The sequence below is a fragment of the Dermacentor variabilis genome, chromosome 11 (genome assembly GCF_050947875.1).
Source record: "Dermacentor variabilis isolate Ectoservices chromosome 11, ASM5094787v1, whole genome shotgun sequence".
NCBI classification, from domain to species: Eukaryota; Metazoa; Arthropoda; class Arachnida; order Ixodida; family Ixodidae; genus Dermacentor; species Dermacentor variabilis.
Window position 1 is genome coordinate 106,939,870 of NC_134578.1, and position 18,332 is coordinate 106,958,201.

The following is an 18,332-nucleotide window of genomic DNA, read 5'->3' on the forward strand; positions in this document are numbered from 1 at the left end:
CAACTACTACCAGTACCAGATCAGCCTACTGCGTGGAGAGACCGTAGAATACTTCCAGGCTGTCGACTACGTTGAGGATCTTGATGTTCCTACCGACTCCTTCCGTCGCGTTGACGCAATCGCTTCGGTTTCAGACTCATCACCTTCAGTGGGTTTGGCAACACCATCGACCCTGCTCTTTCCACATCTCATCGCTGTCAACTTCTCGCGCTCCTTCACAAGTTTCTCTCTTCTTTCCACTGTCATCACACGTCATTGGGCCGTGCAACCGGTGTTTCTCACACCATCGCCGCCGGTTCCCACTCCCCCTTGGGACAGCGCCCGTATCGTGTCTCCGCCGAAGAGCGCCGAACCATCACAGGGCAAGTGGACGATATGCTCAAACGTAGAGTCATCCCTCCCTCTCAAAGTCCTTGGTCTTCGCCTGTCGTATTGGTAAGACAAAACGATGACTTCATTCGCTTTTATGTCTACTAGAGACGCCTAAACAAGATAACGAGAAAAGATGTGTATCCATTGCCTCGGATCGATGACGCTAGCGACTGTTTACAGGGCGCAGAATATTTGAGTTCCTTGGATCTGTGCTCCGGGTACTGGCAAGTTTCAATGGCCGCGCCTGACCGTTCGAAAACCCCATTCGTTACACCCGATGTCCTCTACGAGTTGAACGTCATGCCCTTCGGGCTGTGCAACGCGCCTGCTACTTTTGAGCGTATGATTGACACCACCAAGACCTGCTTATCGACGACATTGTCGTCTTCTCAGCCGATTTTCCGACACACCTCGCTAGCCTGCATGAGATCCTGACCTGTCTCGCATGTGCCGGCCTACAGCTTAACCTCAAAAAGTGCTGTTTTGCTGCGAGCAAGCTAACCATCATGTGTCGCGTTATCTCAAAAGACGGCATCCTCCCGGACCCAGACAAGCTGCGCGCCGTTGCACACTTCCCAAACCCCACGTCTATCAAAACCCTGCGAAGTTTTATTGGCTTAGGTTCCTATTTTCATCGCTTCGTATGCAATTTCGCATCCATCATGGCACCCTTGACAAGTTTACGTTCCGCTAGTAACGACATAGCAGCGTGGTCACCTGAATGTGATGCAGCATGTCAGCAGTTGCGCCACTTGTTGACCTCACCACTGATTCTTCGCCACTACGACCCTGATGCTCCCACGGAAGTTCATACTGACGCCAGCGGAGTTGGCCTTGGCCTGGTCTTAGCGCAACGGAAAACTGGCTATGATGAATATGTCGACGCTTATGCGAGCCGTACTCTAAAGAAAGCAGAAAGAAATTGCTCCGTCACAGAAAAGGAGTGCCTAACGATCATCTGGACACTAAGCAAGCTTCGCCCATACTTTTACGGCCGTTCTTTCGCCGTAGTTACTGACCAACATGCCCTTTGTTGGCGTTCTCCCTTGAAAGACCCGTCGGAACGCTTGGGACATTGGGCGCTTCGCTTGCAAGAGTACGACATCCGCGTCATGTACCGCTCCGGCCGCAAGCACTCCGACGCTGATGCACTCTCTCGCTCCCCACTGACGCCTAAATTGGCGTCTTTGTCAGCTTCCTCGTCCACACTGTCACCGTTGACCATTAATGACATGCTCACAGAGCAGCGCAAGAATCCAACACTTGTAATGTTACTTGACTACTCTGCCGCTCCATCTGATGTCCCTTTGACACGAGCACTGCGTTGCCAAGCAACCCGCTTTTTCTTGTGGGACAGCATTCTATATCGCCGCAACTACATTCCCGACGGTTGGAAATGGCTCCTTGCAATACCTCGTCATATGCGCTCTGACATCTGCGCGCCTTTTCACGCTGATCCCCAAAGTGCTCATGCCGGCGTCCTCAAAACTTACACAATGTTGCGTCAGCGCTATTATTGGCGAGGCATGTAGAAGTTTGTTCAAAAGTACATTAAGTATTGTACTACATGCCAACAAGTCAAGCCACCTACCCAGCATTTAACAGGATCATTGCAGCCACTACCGTGCCCGTCTCGTCCGTTCAACCTCATCGGCATCAACCTCTACGGCCCGCTTCCATGTAGCGGGTGTGAAAATCTGTGGATTATGATCGGCATAGACCACCTTACTGGCTACACTGATACTACAGCTCTGCCAGCAGCCGCCGTCCATGACGTTCGTTTTTTCATGCTTTGCAATTTTGTTCTTCGCCACGGTGCTCCCCGAGAACTACTTAGTGATAGAGGCCGTGTTTTCCTGTTGGAGGGCGTCCAAGCCCTCCTCGCTGAGAGCAGAATAATTCACCGCAAATCGACCGCGTGCCATCCCCAAACCAACTGTCTGACCGAGCGGTGCAATCGCACACTTGGCGGCATGTTGCGGATGTACATTTCATCCGATCACTCCAACTGGGACACCGTACTCCCTGTTGTTACGTTCGCATACAAGACCGCGACGCAAGCGACCACCGGCATTTCCCCCTTTTTCCTCGTGTATGGCCGTGAGCCTTCATGCCCATGGGACACCATACTGCCATACCAACCAGATGCTACAGAGTATACTCCGCTTTCCAAAGTCGTCAAATATGCTGAACATTGCTGTCAGCTAGCACGTGCCCTGACTAGTGAGACTCAAGAACGTCAAAAGACAAGACATGACCGTACTCATCAACCACCGCACAACTTTGCTCTTGGTTTGCTTGTGTGGCTTTGGATACCAGCCCACATTCCTGGCCTTTCTTCTGAACTCCTGGCGCGTTATCACGGTCCATACTGGATCATTGAGGCCACTTCACCGCTCAACTGCATCGTCGAGCCGCTCTCAGTGTCACCAGACCTACGTCGTCGTGGACGAGAGACAGTACATGTTAACCGCCTGAAACCGTATTACGACCCGCTCGTCTTCTCCGCGCCCTGAGTCGCCAGGATGGCTATGCTTCGTTCCCGGGGCATTGTAATGAAGCAGACGCGCCCCTGTGTATGTGCCGACTGAAGAGGAAGACGAAGGACCGTGCCGTGATGGAGAGCGAGCCCCGTGTTACGGACAGCCCTTGCAGTGCTTTTACCTTTTTTTTCCCACAACGTTGTGAACGAAAATACACCTCGTCGCAATAAATACAGTGACTTCACCGATGACAGACCCCAAACTCGAGCAGGAAATTACAGAAGCAGTAGCACTGATGACAACTGGCACAACCCAATGTGATTAATAAAGTAAAAATGAGACATCCACCCGTTCGTAGCAATTGCTACAAAGGAAACCCATAGGGTTCTTCGAAAGAAAAGCCTCACAATAGAGGAAAAATTTGTCCTAGTCCAGGACTCGAACCCGGGAGTACCGCCTTTCAGCGGCAGCCGCTCTGCCATCTGAGATAACCAGGAGCAGGTGCAAGCGCGAAGTCGAATTTGTCAACAACACAAAACAAGGATAAGAGTTTGACGTAACAGTTCTGCGGAAACCTGCAAGGTGGAGTGAAGTAATTAATAAAGGGAAGATCAGACATCACCAGTTCGTAGCAATTGCTAAAAAGGAAACCCATACGGGTTCCTCGAAAGAAAAACGTGGATGTTCGATTTTCCCTTTATTAATTACTTCTCCCCACTGTGCGGGTTTCCGCAGAACTATTACCTCAAACACTTGGATCACTTTATTATTACGTCATTACTATTACGTCAAACACTTGTGGCCCACAACGACCACAGGGGCACCTGCAATGAACATACATTTTATCGTTTCTCGTATTCTAACATACATCATGCGTACTTAAAAAGCCTCAGAGTCAGGACGGCACATGGTACAGACTCGGAAGTAAATATGACCGCAAAGTTCAGAACATATAACATCGCTATTTTAGATATTAGCTGTAGCACCCGATCAGCTGTGTCACAGTGCTCAGAAGAAATATTCAGGAGACCAATCGCCGACCACCAGCTGTCTTGAGCACAATGGAGTTCAGAGCGCGACGAGGCAAAGGGCCGAAAACCTAGCTTACGTGATATGGGATACGCCATCTACGCTCAGAAATATAGCAAAGCCCATAAAAACATAACGAGCGTATCTTACCAGTCAACGTTGCCGCTCCGCTCAACTTGCTGCTCGTGAACGGCAGGCATGACATTCTCCTCTTCTACATCGCTGGCAAGCGGATCGAATCTAAAATGGTTTTCTGGATTTGGGACCGCGCTGTTTTCGTCACCTTCACTGTCGCCGTAACAAAACAAGTCTGTGTCCTCGTACGACTCCCATTCAGAGGAGGCCGTGCTTTCCGTGAAGTATGATTCGTCGGACATCGCGACATGCACTTCGGGTCGCCAGTTGTTTACCTCTGCTGGGAGAGCACGCGTACGCGCGAGCAGACGACGCAGCATCGTTTTACGTCACTATTCTTGTGGCCCACGTGACCATGCCATATTGCATTTGCTCCCCTATGACGTCATAGCATCACCCGGAGCCTAGAAACCGAAACCGAAATCGCTCGGTATAATAGTGCTATTATTAAATTATTTACCGGATCTATATAAATCCCGCTGTGTGTATCGCGCTTCCTGAAGCATAACGCAACGTTTGAATCAACGAACTCATGAACGAAAATTTTGATGTCTCCATCCCTTTAAGGACCCGTCGTCACTGCTCAATTCCACGAAACACACTTTCCACGCGTGCTTTATCATATCGCTGCGCACTGGCTCAGGGGACGCCGTCACGGCATTCAACATAATTTTCCTGACGGCCCCTTTGTGTCTTGCTGAATGCTCGGCGCCACTGCTGCCAACTTCTACTGCAGCTGCATCCAGCGCCAAGAAAGCTGAGAATATCATGGAGAACCGTATCAAATGCCCCAACTTCTGCACTCTCAAACTTAGTACAACTATAAAACTTTTCGGCGGTATCACACTGCTTTTCCTTGTACAAGGAAGTCATTTATGAAAGAGAACGCGCGAACGCGTTGCCCGTGTTGTGCGGAGGCTGCATAGAAGGCCAGCAAGTGGCGGCAACGAGAAGCATATCCGCTTGTGGCGTCAGCTATTGGTGGCCAAAATAACCAGGCATGGCCGATAGGAAAGAGTCTGCTAGAATTAGCTGGATCCCCCCCCCCCGCCTCCTCGCATGACTGTTGCGCAAGGAGCGCGGCCTTCCGTGCTACGTCTGCTGCTAGGAAACCGCATTGGGTCTGCAAGCGCACTGGCAACGTGCAAGGGCCAACATACGGCCGGTAGTTATCAGGTACTCTTGGCAAGCATTCCAGGGCTACTTCTCTGGGAACTATGCCCGTCTGTCCTTATCTTTCCCTGTCTGCAATGCGTGACACAATGCGCTGCATGCATAGGTAAACACGAGAATGCCTTATGACTACGCATGACTAATGAGATTTACGATTATGACTATACATAGTGAGTACTTAAAGGTATAAGTGTAGGCAAGGTTAGTAAAGACTAATAAGGTCAGTTAGGGTAAAATTAGTTAAACGAAACATCGATTAATTGAGGGTAATTAATAATAGCGGGGCTCATTGGAATCAATTTATGTTACATTATTAGACTAATCAATAGTTACTTAGTTTAAATCAACGTGGCTTAATCAACATTTAAAGGTACCTTGAGATTAGTAAGACCTAAGTAATCTTAATTGTTATTTAGTTACAAAGTCTTCATCACAACTTTAACTAAGGCCAATTTAGTAATAAGTAAATGTCATTATTGAAATAACTAATCCCGAATAATTATTATTCGAAATAGTTATGTTTGTTTACCTAAGATAAACTTTCACCTGAGTGCACTTCTCTGCTAAACAGCTCCGAATCAGGTGCTGTTTGTTCCCGCTATGGGGGGAGTGGGTAGCCACATTCGGTCCATCCAGCGACGCAGGCTAGTCATGCCGTTTCGCCGGGCTCGCAGTTCTGTTAAATGCTCTCGAAGATCGTTGTTAGGCTCTTCTGCCAGCGTCTGGCACTGCTGCTTCGTTGCCGTTTCATGGTAAGGTCAGCGGAAGTTCATTTGCACGTTGGTAAAGACTTATTCTCTTTCATATTTCCTGGTGTCACTGTTAGCCGCATGAATCAGTGACGGCGGCCTTGAAGCCATAAACAGCTGCTGCAGATTTGCAACGCTGTGTTTCATTTCGCATTCTTTTAGAGCGCAGCTCTTTGGCGTCCGTTCCTGGGTTTCGCGTCGTCGTCGGCGTCGGCCTCGTAACCAGCTCCGCCCCCCTTTCATCCCCCCAGCGCTAGCAGCGACCGACTGATACCGCTGGATGCCGCTGACGCCGCTAGAGAGTCAAGATAACGTGACTGCATAGAACACCGTCGCCGCCATGCAGAAAGAGGAGGAAAGGGTCCCCCCCCCGTTCTTGTGTGGCGGATAGGGTGCTCTTCAGTTGCCGACGCGCCGGTTATTCGTTGTCCCTGAAACCAACTCCGCAGCTGGGGTTGACTCACTATCGGCGTCAGCGGCATCAGTCAGTCGCTGCTATCTCTTCCCTCCTCCCTTTATCATGTTGTCCGCTTGCTGCGCGCGCTTCTGCCCCCATCGTTTGCCGCTGGGTGTACACGCCGCCCCCCTCCCCCCTCTTCCTGCGAGTCTCCGGTTGTCAAAGCGCCGGCTCGAACTTAATTCCTTTCTTCGCTCCTCCTCCAATGCAACCCCTGTGCGGTGGCAATCAGAGAGCCAGATCGGTGGCGGCGGATCTGTATATGTGCACCGCCCGAGCCGAAATTGCCGCTGCCGTTCGCCCTGTGCGGTGGCAATCAGAGAGCCAGATCGGTGGCGGCTTGACATAAAGACAAACAGCAATTTCCTAACAGTTATGCGGGAGAACATCCCGTTCCTCTCGCTCGTAACGCGTCCCACGGCTGTGACAACCTCGCGAGGCACTTGTATAGATCTCGTCTTTGAGAATCAAGCATTGGTGTACCAAGTCGAACATATATCAGTCTATTTCTCCGACCACAAAACTTCCTTCATGACTGTCAAGAACTGTTAGTGGAGTCTTTGTTAAAGGAATACGTGTGAAAAATAAAAAAAAAATTCTGTGATAGCGCATACATGTGTTGCTCGATTTCTTTGCCTCAATCTATCGAAAAGGTGAAACAGCTTATTTGCTGCGCTCAAATTTCGCATTAGGAAGTAACGTAATCGTCGGCAATTTTTTTTTCTTTTATCATGCGCAGCAGTGCATGAGTGGTGATGCTAGCGATAACAGCGACGCGGCAGCGTCCGAGCTGCGAGGCACGTTCCAAAAGATAACGAAGTTATAAAATAAAATAAAATGGTTCGTTAAGAAGTGCGGCCTATGAACATATGCCGTTCGGTGCAGAGAGGTTTATCTTACGCGCAGCGACTTCTGAAAGAGTATGGTGCTCCACTTCTGCAAAATAAATGTAGCTATTACTCATGCGCTACATGCGCAATATTTGCACTTTGGAAATAACGCGTTCTCTCTCAACCTCTGTAGCAGGTTATGTGCGCTCGAGCGTTGTTAGCTGTTTTGCGCTGGGCTGAAGATACGTGTTTTCATGTTTTGTGCATAGAGTCCTTACCATAGAAAGTTTCATTTTTTATTAGCATTTATAACATTTCTTCCTTGACCTTAGATCAGAAAAATATGCATCACACGAAGGAACGGAGTACCTCCATTCTAAAGACTTGAAGCCTCCAGTATTGCTTGCCTTCTGCCACTCATTCTACGTACTGCAGCAATCTCCACTGGTTCCTCGAAATGTACTCTACAGCCAAAGGTCATCATAGATATTGAAGGGAAAATTTCCAAGTACCAGAAGACGATTGCAAAGCTTCGAAATCAACAGATGAAGACCCCCAACACAGTCAAAGTGCTTAACTGACTGAGACGCCATTATCTTGCAGCTGTTCAATGAGGGACGCACTGACTTACACATGCGCGTCCAATTATTTTTGTAGCCATTTTATTTTGGCACGCAACCGTTCACACAATATTGCACCCTTTTTAGCATAAGTAAAAGAAAAAGCTTCATATACTTTTCCTTCCAGAACAATACCATCTTGAGGAAAATTATTGCTGGCGTGTCTTTGTACTTTGTTTTTTTCATTCGCTGGATCGCTACAACACGTCTTGTATGTGTTTTGCTTGTCGAAAGTTATTGCCATCACGCCATTAATTTCCGACTATTCTCCATTACTTGCATTTCGCAGTTTCTTTTTGTTTTCATATCTGCCACTTTTCTCATAATCTTGCTGCAATGAATTGTTGTCTGCTACTTCCGTGTTCTTGGATGTGCAGCCAGTTGCCTTATATTGAAGGAACATGGAACATTTATTTATGATACTTTTTTCGGTGTCAGTTACTAGAATTACAATATCACAAACGATAAAGTTCTACTTCGTCCACAGTTGGCATGATTCTTGTGCTAAGTTATAGCTTGAAACAGCAAATACGAATTTAAATAAAACTAGCATAAATCGAAGCCTCTTCGCGTGCTCCTCAAGGCTACATATCAACAGCTGCAGAAGCGCCTACGTGAAATCACTCGATTCATACAACCTTATGGGACGCAAAAAAATAATAAAAAAAGAACAGAAACTGAAATCATGGCCTCCGAGATTCGGCAGCCTACGGAGACCATCTTGGAGGCTAGTGCGTTTCACCGATTCCGCTAGGGGAGCTTAGAGCCAAAATCAACTCAAAGGGAAGCTCACGCATACTATGGAGCATGTATTATTAGAATGTGAAAACATCTGCCCAGCGGTCGATTTGGGCACCACTGGCCTCCTTGAAGCCCTTGGGTTCAACGAGAGTACGGGAAAAGCAATCATGTCCCCAATAGATATTAGTAAGAGGCAATTGGAAGAGCGGTTGGAACAAAAGTATGGAAACGACAAAAGATGGAGACGTACAAAAGCAAAGTTCGCAATTGGGTGTCAGAAAATGTGGTTGTGGGAGTTGATAGTTGTTCCTTTTCCTTTCTCTCTTTCTTAACTTGGGTAGGGCATCAGGCAGTATAATAGCAAGAGCTTGGTGGTGCAACCCACCGCCCCGTACCAAAGGGGGCGCTCATAACATCCATCCGTCCATCCGGCCGCAGGCGCCTACGGGAGTGTCCACTCTTCACTTTTACTATGTTACTCTATGGTTCGGTCTCGCGGTTGTCGTGGACGCACCGAAGTGCAAGAAAAGCAAATAGTAATCGCATGTGCAGCGTGCCGCAGTGCTCAAACCGTTCCGCCAGTCAAATAGCTACGCTAAATTTCAGTTTATTTGCTCCGCCGTGCGCTGCTCGAGGTTCTAGACGAGCGTGATCAGCCCTGTACGTTACGAGTTCCGTAAATTGTTGTATTTTACAGCCGTTCTTCGTTTTTAAAGTTCGCATTTGGAAACGCACTAAAGTTTATTTCTTACTGCACAGCATTAACTTGTTGAAAACAGGAGCGCTTGAAAAACAACTGTTATCGTTATGCGCTTCCGTTTATTAACTGTTTGCGAAAACACAAATATATGGCTTCATGACCGTGAGAATTTTCAAGGCTAGTAACGGGCAAACTGAACTGTAGAGGGGCCTGTATCGTCACGTACTGGATGTTCACGCAGTGCGGTGGGCCCTTGATTGCGCTCATCTGCAGGTAGGGCGATTCGACGCTGGCCTCGGTGTCTGCAATGGACCGGATGCCGCAGCATATGATGGGACCTTCGTTGAACGTAGCTACGCCGTCATTTACGCACCTTCGCGTCTCTTTAGCGAGTGAAAGTATGGCCTACAGCGAAACCGGAGGGCCCGACGTGCTATGCTGCTCGTGATGCACACGCGTGCGAGATCGCCTTATCACCGTCTCGGCAGCCATTCTGACCTACCGTCGGGCCGCCTATAGTCGCTCGTGTGCATAAACCTACTCCCAGATTTCAAGTTGTTCAACCCCCAAATTTAGGTTGGCCCGCACCCAAATTTTAAGTGGGCCCAATTCCATACTTCTCGTAATTTCAAGTTTGCCCACTCCCAATTTAAAGTTGGCTCACCCCTAAATTTATGTTGACTCACCCCAAGTTCATGCTGGCCTAAAGCGAAATTTCAAGTTGGCTAACCCCCAAATTTAAGTTGGCCCACCCCTTCTATAGACTTCCCCGTGCATTTTCTGTAGACCCTATACATCTCCATGCTTCTTCACCGTGATCAAATTCTGTAAATTGTTCCACATAGCTTATAAAGCTACCAATCATCTACATTTACACTATTATAATGATTAAATGTTGTAACTTGGCACATTAGGAATTTTTGTGCAGATACAAGGCATTACACTTTTCGCGTGGAGGACACATATTTAGAATAGCAGCTTGGGCTTGTTGGTTTTCCATCCTGGTGTTAACAGCGCAAAACGTACACGGGAAGACGAGACCACAAGAGCTGGCTTTCAACAAAGTCTACTTGAACGAAACACGGCTTCTTATAATTTGGCACACACGTGTCACTTACACGTCATTGCACATCACGTGAAACACGCACTTTTTTGCTCTCAAGATAATGATTGTATGTGCAAAAGCTCCAGTTCTTCTTTTCTTTTTTTCTTTTTTTTGCTAGTAACAAGGACGGCATGCTAACACATTGGCCACGAAGTCTGGCTATCACGGCTGTCTCAATTATCTCCCGAACCAGCTGGTAATTGTGTTTTTCCAGCTCTTCGCAGCGTGTGAATTCTGTGGCACAAGATTTAGAGGTATACCGCCTGCTCGACGCTAACTTTATGTTCCTTTAGTCTTTCGTTCGTTCATCTTCCAGTTTGCCCTATATACTTTTTCCCACATTTCAAAGGTATAGAATACACCACGGCTTCTGTGCCATCCCCAAAACGGCGCTTCTCGTCTCGTGTTCCGTCTACGTTTTGCGCTGGTAACAACAAGATAGATCTTTCTGCAGTACTCACCGAATAATGCTTACGCATTAAAATACGCTGCAAGTGCCTATTAACTAGGGGGTATATGTTCTACATTTCCACTGCGGTAGCGTACCGAGCGCGGTTTGCTAGCATCAGACGCTGCGTTGCCGGCCTCGCCTGTTGTGGAGCCAACTGGCGTGGGAGGCCGTCCAGCTGCCACTTGGCTGTCAGCCCTGTCTGCTTATTCTAGCCGCCAAAAGATGACGCTGCAAGAGGACATGCTTCCCCTTGCTGCCTGTTGCTGGCGCTCTAAGCAGCCTCCGCATAGAAAACCTCGAGGCGGTCCTGAATTCTTCTTCCTTGCCATGCTATTGAACATTATCTTTGTCTTCTGCATATTAATCTTCATTATAACTGTACACGTTACCAAATACCACGTTACGCTCATCAATTGAGCCGGCGCATGACGTGCTTATGGTTAAAGAAAACCAGCGCTATTTCTTGAGCAGGTCGCTCACGTGTTTATGTTTGACCATTGGCCTACAGAGCGGAGCAAACAGGAAACATTAATCGCAGAAACGCGCCACACGAATAAAATTTGTTACAAGAGCTTACTTTTTCTTTAGTTTGTAAGCAAAATTGATATGCTTTTCAATCTTATCTGAGGCTATTGATGTAAATAATGTCATATAAATAAATTACCTTCCAGTGCTTATCTCTTTTGTCGACATGAAGAAGTAGCCGCTGAAACACCTGAGCAAGTTTAAGGGAAAAAAAACAAATAAAACGCAGAAAAGGCTCGATGACGCTATGTATTCCTCGAGAACAGTCCGAGGAAAACACAGTACAAGAGAGGCTGTAGGACAATCGCTCTCATAGACGTTTATAAAGCGGAAATAAAAGCAAACACTTAAAGTTTTCTTTCAGAATGACTTTCTCGGCGCGCTTGCCGGATTGCGTCTGTTAATTCGCCCAGCAGGCAGTTCATTTATTATTTTGTTTTAATTATGTCAGTTTAATTTTTAGTCCGAATCATGCGGACGCTCATTCATAACCCCCTAAAGCATCTGCGGAATCAAATTTAACCATCTGCTTTCATGTGACTTCGGGGAATATTGTGTGAAACTCAGAAACATAATAGTTTTCACAGTTTCATTGTCTGGCAGAGATGAAACTGTGAGAAGTGGGCGACATCATACGGTGGGCTATACGTAAGTTTATTGTGGTTCCTTATCCTTTCATTTCAAGTTTTGAGCTTGACAGATTGCAATAATACTCACAAAAATTGTTGATTTCCTCGAAGCGACAGGTGTGCACTGCTGTATTCGCCCAGAGTTAACAAGGAACTGACGTCAGCCAGGTAAGGAACTCAGATATCTTGGGGTGACATTTTCACCTCAACCAGATTAGCAAACGGACCTAATGCGCTAAGAAAGCGAATTGGATTTAAGCCGAGTTCGGGACGGAGTATAGGTCGTCTGCTAGGGTGCAGGTAAACTCTAGCGTGTCGCATTAGAGAGAGACAGCTGGCCGTCGTGTGCTCTACTGTACCCAACTGTGGAATGAAAGTTGACTGAAACAGGTTCCAGCTTGTTTAGGACAAGCGAAGGTGCGACACATTGCACACGCAGTCCCATACCAAAAACCATGATGCGCTAAAGGATGCCACCCCGTACGATCGCCGACTCACGCAAACCTAATGGGGGCCAGGACCTACAGTGGCGCCGCCGTGCGGAGTCATCCGTGCGACGTGCAATGTTGGATTGCTCCGGCAGCCTTCTCCTGTTTAGCCCGCCGCCGGTTTCATCTCGTCTTTTTTGTATTAATAATATATTATTGTATTTAACTTCAAGCAAATGACTTAAATACTGCGATGGCTTCGTCAGTGACTGTACGATGTGCTAAATATCTCTTCCGAAAAATTTCCTTTTGTACAAAAGCTTACACATCGCCCCTAATGCCGACGCCACCTGCTACGGCCACCGACATGGAAACCACGGAGACCGAGTCCTCTGCTTTTCTAAAACGTAAGAAACCATTGTGTCGAATTAAAACTAAGCACCAAATGGGCTACAGCGAGTGCTTGCGGTAAAAAAAAAAATATTTTTGCTCAGGAAAGACATGTAACGTGTCCAACGTGCAATTTGATTAATTGTAGATGCGCATCTACAACCGGGCCGCGATCGACACAACAAGGAAATGGCATTCGGAAAATTACATTGCACATTAGCGCACATACCCCCATGGAGCACAACCCAAGTGGTTTCTCCGTTTTTTTGGGAGACATATATACACACGAGAGCCACGTGTACGGGCGCGCCTCATTCAGAGTATTTAGCCTTGTTATTTTGCTGACAGGGGTTCCCTTTCTGACGTTGTTGCTAGATAACATTTTAGATTTTCGCCAGTGTGGCGACGGGCGCACGTTCATCTGACTAACGATCTTAATATTTAAATGTTGCTTCTTTGTGCGCTAATCCTATACGGTTCTCAGACGGTGGATTTTCGATTGCGATCGAGCCTGACCGGGATACAATTCTTGGACGATTGACTTCCTTCCACCGCCGCACAAAGGGACAATCGCTATCGACAAATTTGTTCCTTATCGGGCTCGCTCAAGAACGAAAACGTACCGTGTGGTACCGATATTATTACTTTGCAGATTTGAATGCAGTAGCTTGCTGCGAGGTGCAGCTCGCGTTTTGCGGACAACAAACGGCGCTCAGCGATTGAAACGTGATACTAGGAGCGCGTGGTTGCCGAGGGTCCCGGCACTCCTTGCGCCACCGTGGGCGCGGCGGTCACCGAGCTGATACATTTCTGTATCGCATGAAAGCTAGAGTCTTTTTGGTGGGTTGTGATTGCATTCGTCCCCTCGCCGATCACCTACTGCTCATCAGCGGCGTTAAAAGCACCGATCGCGATGCAGCCCAAGTATTGCGTTTCAATCGATCGCTGAACGCTGTACGTGAGCGACCGTCTCGCGTCGTCTGCTACACGCCCAACACTTGCGCGCCGAGTCCGTACACAAAGTCTTCTTCGCGGAAGTGCTTGCTGCAAAAACGCGGGTAGGATGCCGGTTCTTTACCCTCTCGAAGCTTTATCAGCCATGCGTTGCGACGATTCTGATCTTTGTGGTAAAAGTGAAAGCTCTCGCCCTCCTCCTTTGCGCACATAGTGCACTTCCGCGCCGAGCAGTAAAGTATCGCGCTGCCGATAAATTTAACGCACTTTCCCATATTTTGTAGTTACAAGGTGTCCGCGCACGTGAGGTGAGTGCAAAACAACGAGCAACGTTGTTCAAAGGGAAAAACATTAGGAAATTGCGCTTATAGAAACGCATTCCAACTGCCCGCTTCCCTTCGTCGGAGCAAGGTGGCATCACGCGATCAAACTTTGCACGTCAAAAGGGTTGCAGTGCCCGCATCTCCAGTGGTAGGCCTCGCGCCCGATACGTGAAGTGCGCAGATCACGAGCCGGGTGAGGAACACCACCCTGGCATTTGTGAAACGCCTAAGCAGTCAGGTGCTCTGCAAAAGGCTTGCAGAAGTTTACAGGTAGACGACACCGCGAGAAAAACTTCGGCGTTTCGGAGCATCCAACAAAGTGGTTAACTAAATGTCGGTTGTCGTATCCTCTTTCTTGCGCCCAGACCATAGTGCGCACCAGGCAAGGTAATTATACCTGGTAGCGAAGCTTCCATAGGAGCCCATACGTTCAAAAGACGGCGGTTCGTCGACGGTTCATGAGGCTTAGTGCCATCTATATGTGGAGGGAACACTTCCGGCGAAAAAAAAATAATGTGATGCTATATCCGTTAAAAACAGAAGTGTCGTCATTTTTTTTTTTTTTTGAAGGCGCGAAATTTGTTTTGTTGGCTCGCCTTTAGAGCTATATATTCAATTGCCCCGCCGTTCGACTTAATGGGCGTTTCGAGGTTTCAGCGCGGGAAGTGATGCGGGAAAAAGCCAGCCGTAGGGTTGTCGAAATCGGACCCCTCAACAGAACATATTTTCTTTGAAGGCCGACGAAAGCTTTAGGTGTAGAGTGCTGATCCTATCGTCGGATGCCAAGCTCGTCGGCCAGCGCAGTCGCACGAGAACAACTAAACAATTATTTGGCGGTCGTAACTCACTACGTTTGACTGAACAGGTTAAAAAGCGATGAAGTTACCCGCGTGACCAAATTCAGACAAACACCGACAAGAAAAAAAGCACAACGTATGAGGCGGGCGTATTTCAACCGTTGAACTATACGAGCGCGCCTTTCTGCACATTTCAAGAGCTGCATTGCATTGCGAGTGATAGCGGCGTCAACACCCCCTGCAATTATGGGCGCTGAAAAGATATGCATTTAATATTACTAATAAAATTAAATGAGCTTGTATTTTCTTAGCTCGTCACCAATATATAAAGCTGACCAGGAATCTTATTTTCATTGAATGATTCTAACTGTGGTTCGCTTGAATTAAAAAAAAAACGCGTTTTTCTTTCCCTAATGTTGGTTCCTTCCAAACATAGCCGCACTTTAATCGCTGCTCCCATAGCCACCCTTGCTGATGTCGGTGACAATTTGCACTGAACCGCTTTACGCCCGAAGCATCGCGATCTATTTGGATCGACCTTGCACCAGGTTTGGCGCGCTTCTGAACAGGGATGCCAGCACGGGCGCGCAGTGCCCTTGCAAGCAGCTGAAGCCACAGCGCTGCTGCTGCGTAATCGATTGGGCAGACTGTGACGATGCATTCACCTGGCTCCGCTGTTTTTGCAGGCCAAAGCACTGCAGTTCTGGAAGCCTTATAAACATCTAATCTACGTGCGGGTGGCACATGTTCCGCCGATAGCAGTAAAGGGCGAGAGCGCCGACGGCGGAGCCATGGTGACGATGCGAGTGCGCTTTGAGTGACAGTAGGATCGCTATCGCTGTAATATAATAACCACCTGCGCGATTGTTTACACGCGTGTATGGGTCTTCGTTATCCCTGCATAATGGAGGCCACTGGCAAGGAAAGAATTGGTTTCTGAGGCCGCAAGTCACCCCACTATGCGTGATCGTTACAGTATACGCTTCCTTCGCTCATTTCCTACTTTGTCACTTTAATTCGGCTGTAAAAAAGTTGCAGGCTCAATGGATGCGAACACTTTTTACTGTGATAGCAATTGTATGGACACCCCAGGCACGTTGCTGCCGTCGGCGTGGCTGCGAGGTTTCGTATAAATACAAGGCCGGTAAAATCGTCGCGGCACGCCGAATGCTCCATGCATGCGAGTGCAAGCGTGTGAATCTGAGCCGGCGATCGCGGCTCTAAGCTCGCACCCGCAAGGGAGGGAAGCAGGGTGGAAGCGCGCCGTCTTCCAGCGTGCCTTGCTTCGGAAGGGGTGGGGTGTAAGAAGGACGGGGGGGAGGGGGAGGGGCGCGTTCCACTCCAAGTGGCCAGGACGGCAGCGCACGCAATCCCTGGCCATTGTGCCTTGAAAGCCATCTGAGAAAATACACAGTGGGCCGCGCGCTGTGTTTCCGTGGTTTACTTCGCGTAGACGCGAGACGCAGCACGAAGGTCAAATCGCTCGGTGCTGCTGCCGCGCTTCCTTGCTCCAACGTTTTCACAGCGAGTTTCCAGGGTCACTGAGAGAGATATGCGTTCATGTTGCTTGTGCGCGCGTGACACTGTGCTTGTTAATTTTGTCAGTATGCCTATGTTTACAATATTATACGGCCAAAAAACTTAGAATCCTTCGTACAACCATCGATTTATTTTGCTATCGCAATCGATTCTTCGCTTTCGGGGGAAACTGCGACCCCCCTTTTTTTTTTAGAAAGATGGGTGAATATGTGCAAGCAGGCATGAAACTTCACGTGCCAGTAGCAGCGCCGCAACACACAGCCTAGCGAGTGGTGGAAACAGCATTCAGTAGCACATGCTGCAATTTCGTACTGTCAATTTCAGCGCTTTTCTTGAGGCACATGTGTCCAGAATATGGCCAGACTGGGAACCGGCACGCCAGAACGTATGAAGCGCATGCGCTTCTTCAGCGCGCATGGATATGGCCGTATCCAGATACAGCAAAAGCAAACGCTGATACCGACGGGCATCTAGTCATCCTAAATGCCGTACAATTTTCATGCCGTCTCTATCGGATGATGTCAGCATACTTCAGCTGCACACCCACACTGCCTTAGCACTTCCTGGCCTGTACTGGTTCTCCATGTAGGCGCATGCGAAGAACTAACTTTCATTCCTAAGTTCTACGTGCTTATCGCCAATAGTTTTCGTGCAAACAATTTGTTTAGGCATTGCTGCGCTATAGGTTTGTTCTAACGCTTTCACCCTCACGTTCAGAAGCCATTGCGAAAACCGTAATATAAACTCATTGGATCCTTTCACATGCTGCATGATAATCAGTTTATAAGCTGGTAGTCTAGAAATGTTCTCGAAATTATGATGTTCTCCAAAACTGTTATTTATAGATGAGTCGGTCACGCCCACCTAGCATCGTTCACAGGACAGAAAGATCTCGATTTATCACCAGATAGGCCATATTGTAACCTTGCAAGCTTGGTATATTGAAGCCTGCGCTACACTAATGATAGACGCCATAATTACTGGCGTGTCTGCTCCCTCGTCAACGATGTTTCCTTTCAGTGGCTTCACGCCGTGCCTGGCCTGATCTATGCGCTGGCGTAGGCGTCGGTGTCACGTCCCTTTCGATTGCCGAATGGTGAACTCTGTCATTCCTCGGTGAAGAGCTGCTACGAGCGATCCACTCCATAGAATAAAGTTTTCCCCTCTATCTTCTGCCGACATAGTTTGCGAGAGGAGACGTGCGAACAGCACCCAGACCTGAACCTGCCAGATACGGGCGACTGCGCCAGAGAGTTTGGGGGAGGAGAAGGGAAGTTTTGAACCCCGTTCCAAAACGCTTCCACAGTGACGGATGAGCGTTAGGTTTAATCCTGCAAAATTCGGGAATACCAATTTATCCTAAATGCGTTGTGGGTACAAAGGGGTATAATGTCTCCAGCTGGCTTTCACTCAAGATGTACCCTTAAAGCTAAGCATTTTGACAGGATTGCCTGTCTGAGTGGGTTAAACACAGTTATGACTCTCAAGTGGCCCCAATGAAAGGATGCGTTTATTTTCCTGACGTTTCGGAAGGAGCTTGACTCCTACTTCAGGGGAGAGAGACGACGGAGATGTCGAGGAGCAACTTTTATGCTTTCATAGTCAAGGTGGGGGAGCAGCGGAAAGAAGGGGTGGAAGACGGGCTATTCAATTCTTCACTACTTGAGGGCTGCAGGGCAGCCAGAGGAAGTACGGGATGATTCTGTGCTTACACCGTGAATATTACGTAACACAGGTGTTCTTTGGAACGGTTTAAGCCTTCGTTTTTTTGTTGGTCTTGGTTGTAAGAATTTCGATTTCCTCGTAGGCAATTTGATGCACCCCCTCCCAAGCCGGTCACTCTGAAGACATGGACCATAAAATTACTTTCACAGAAGCTGGACTTTTCTGCCCTCCCGCTTT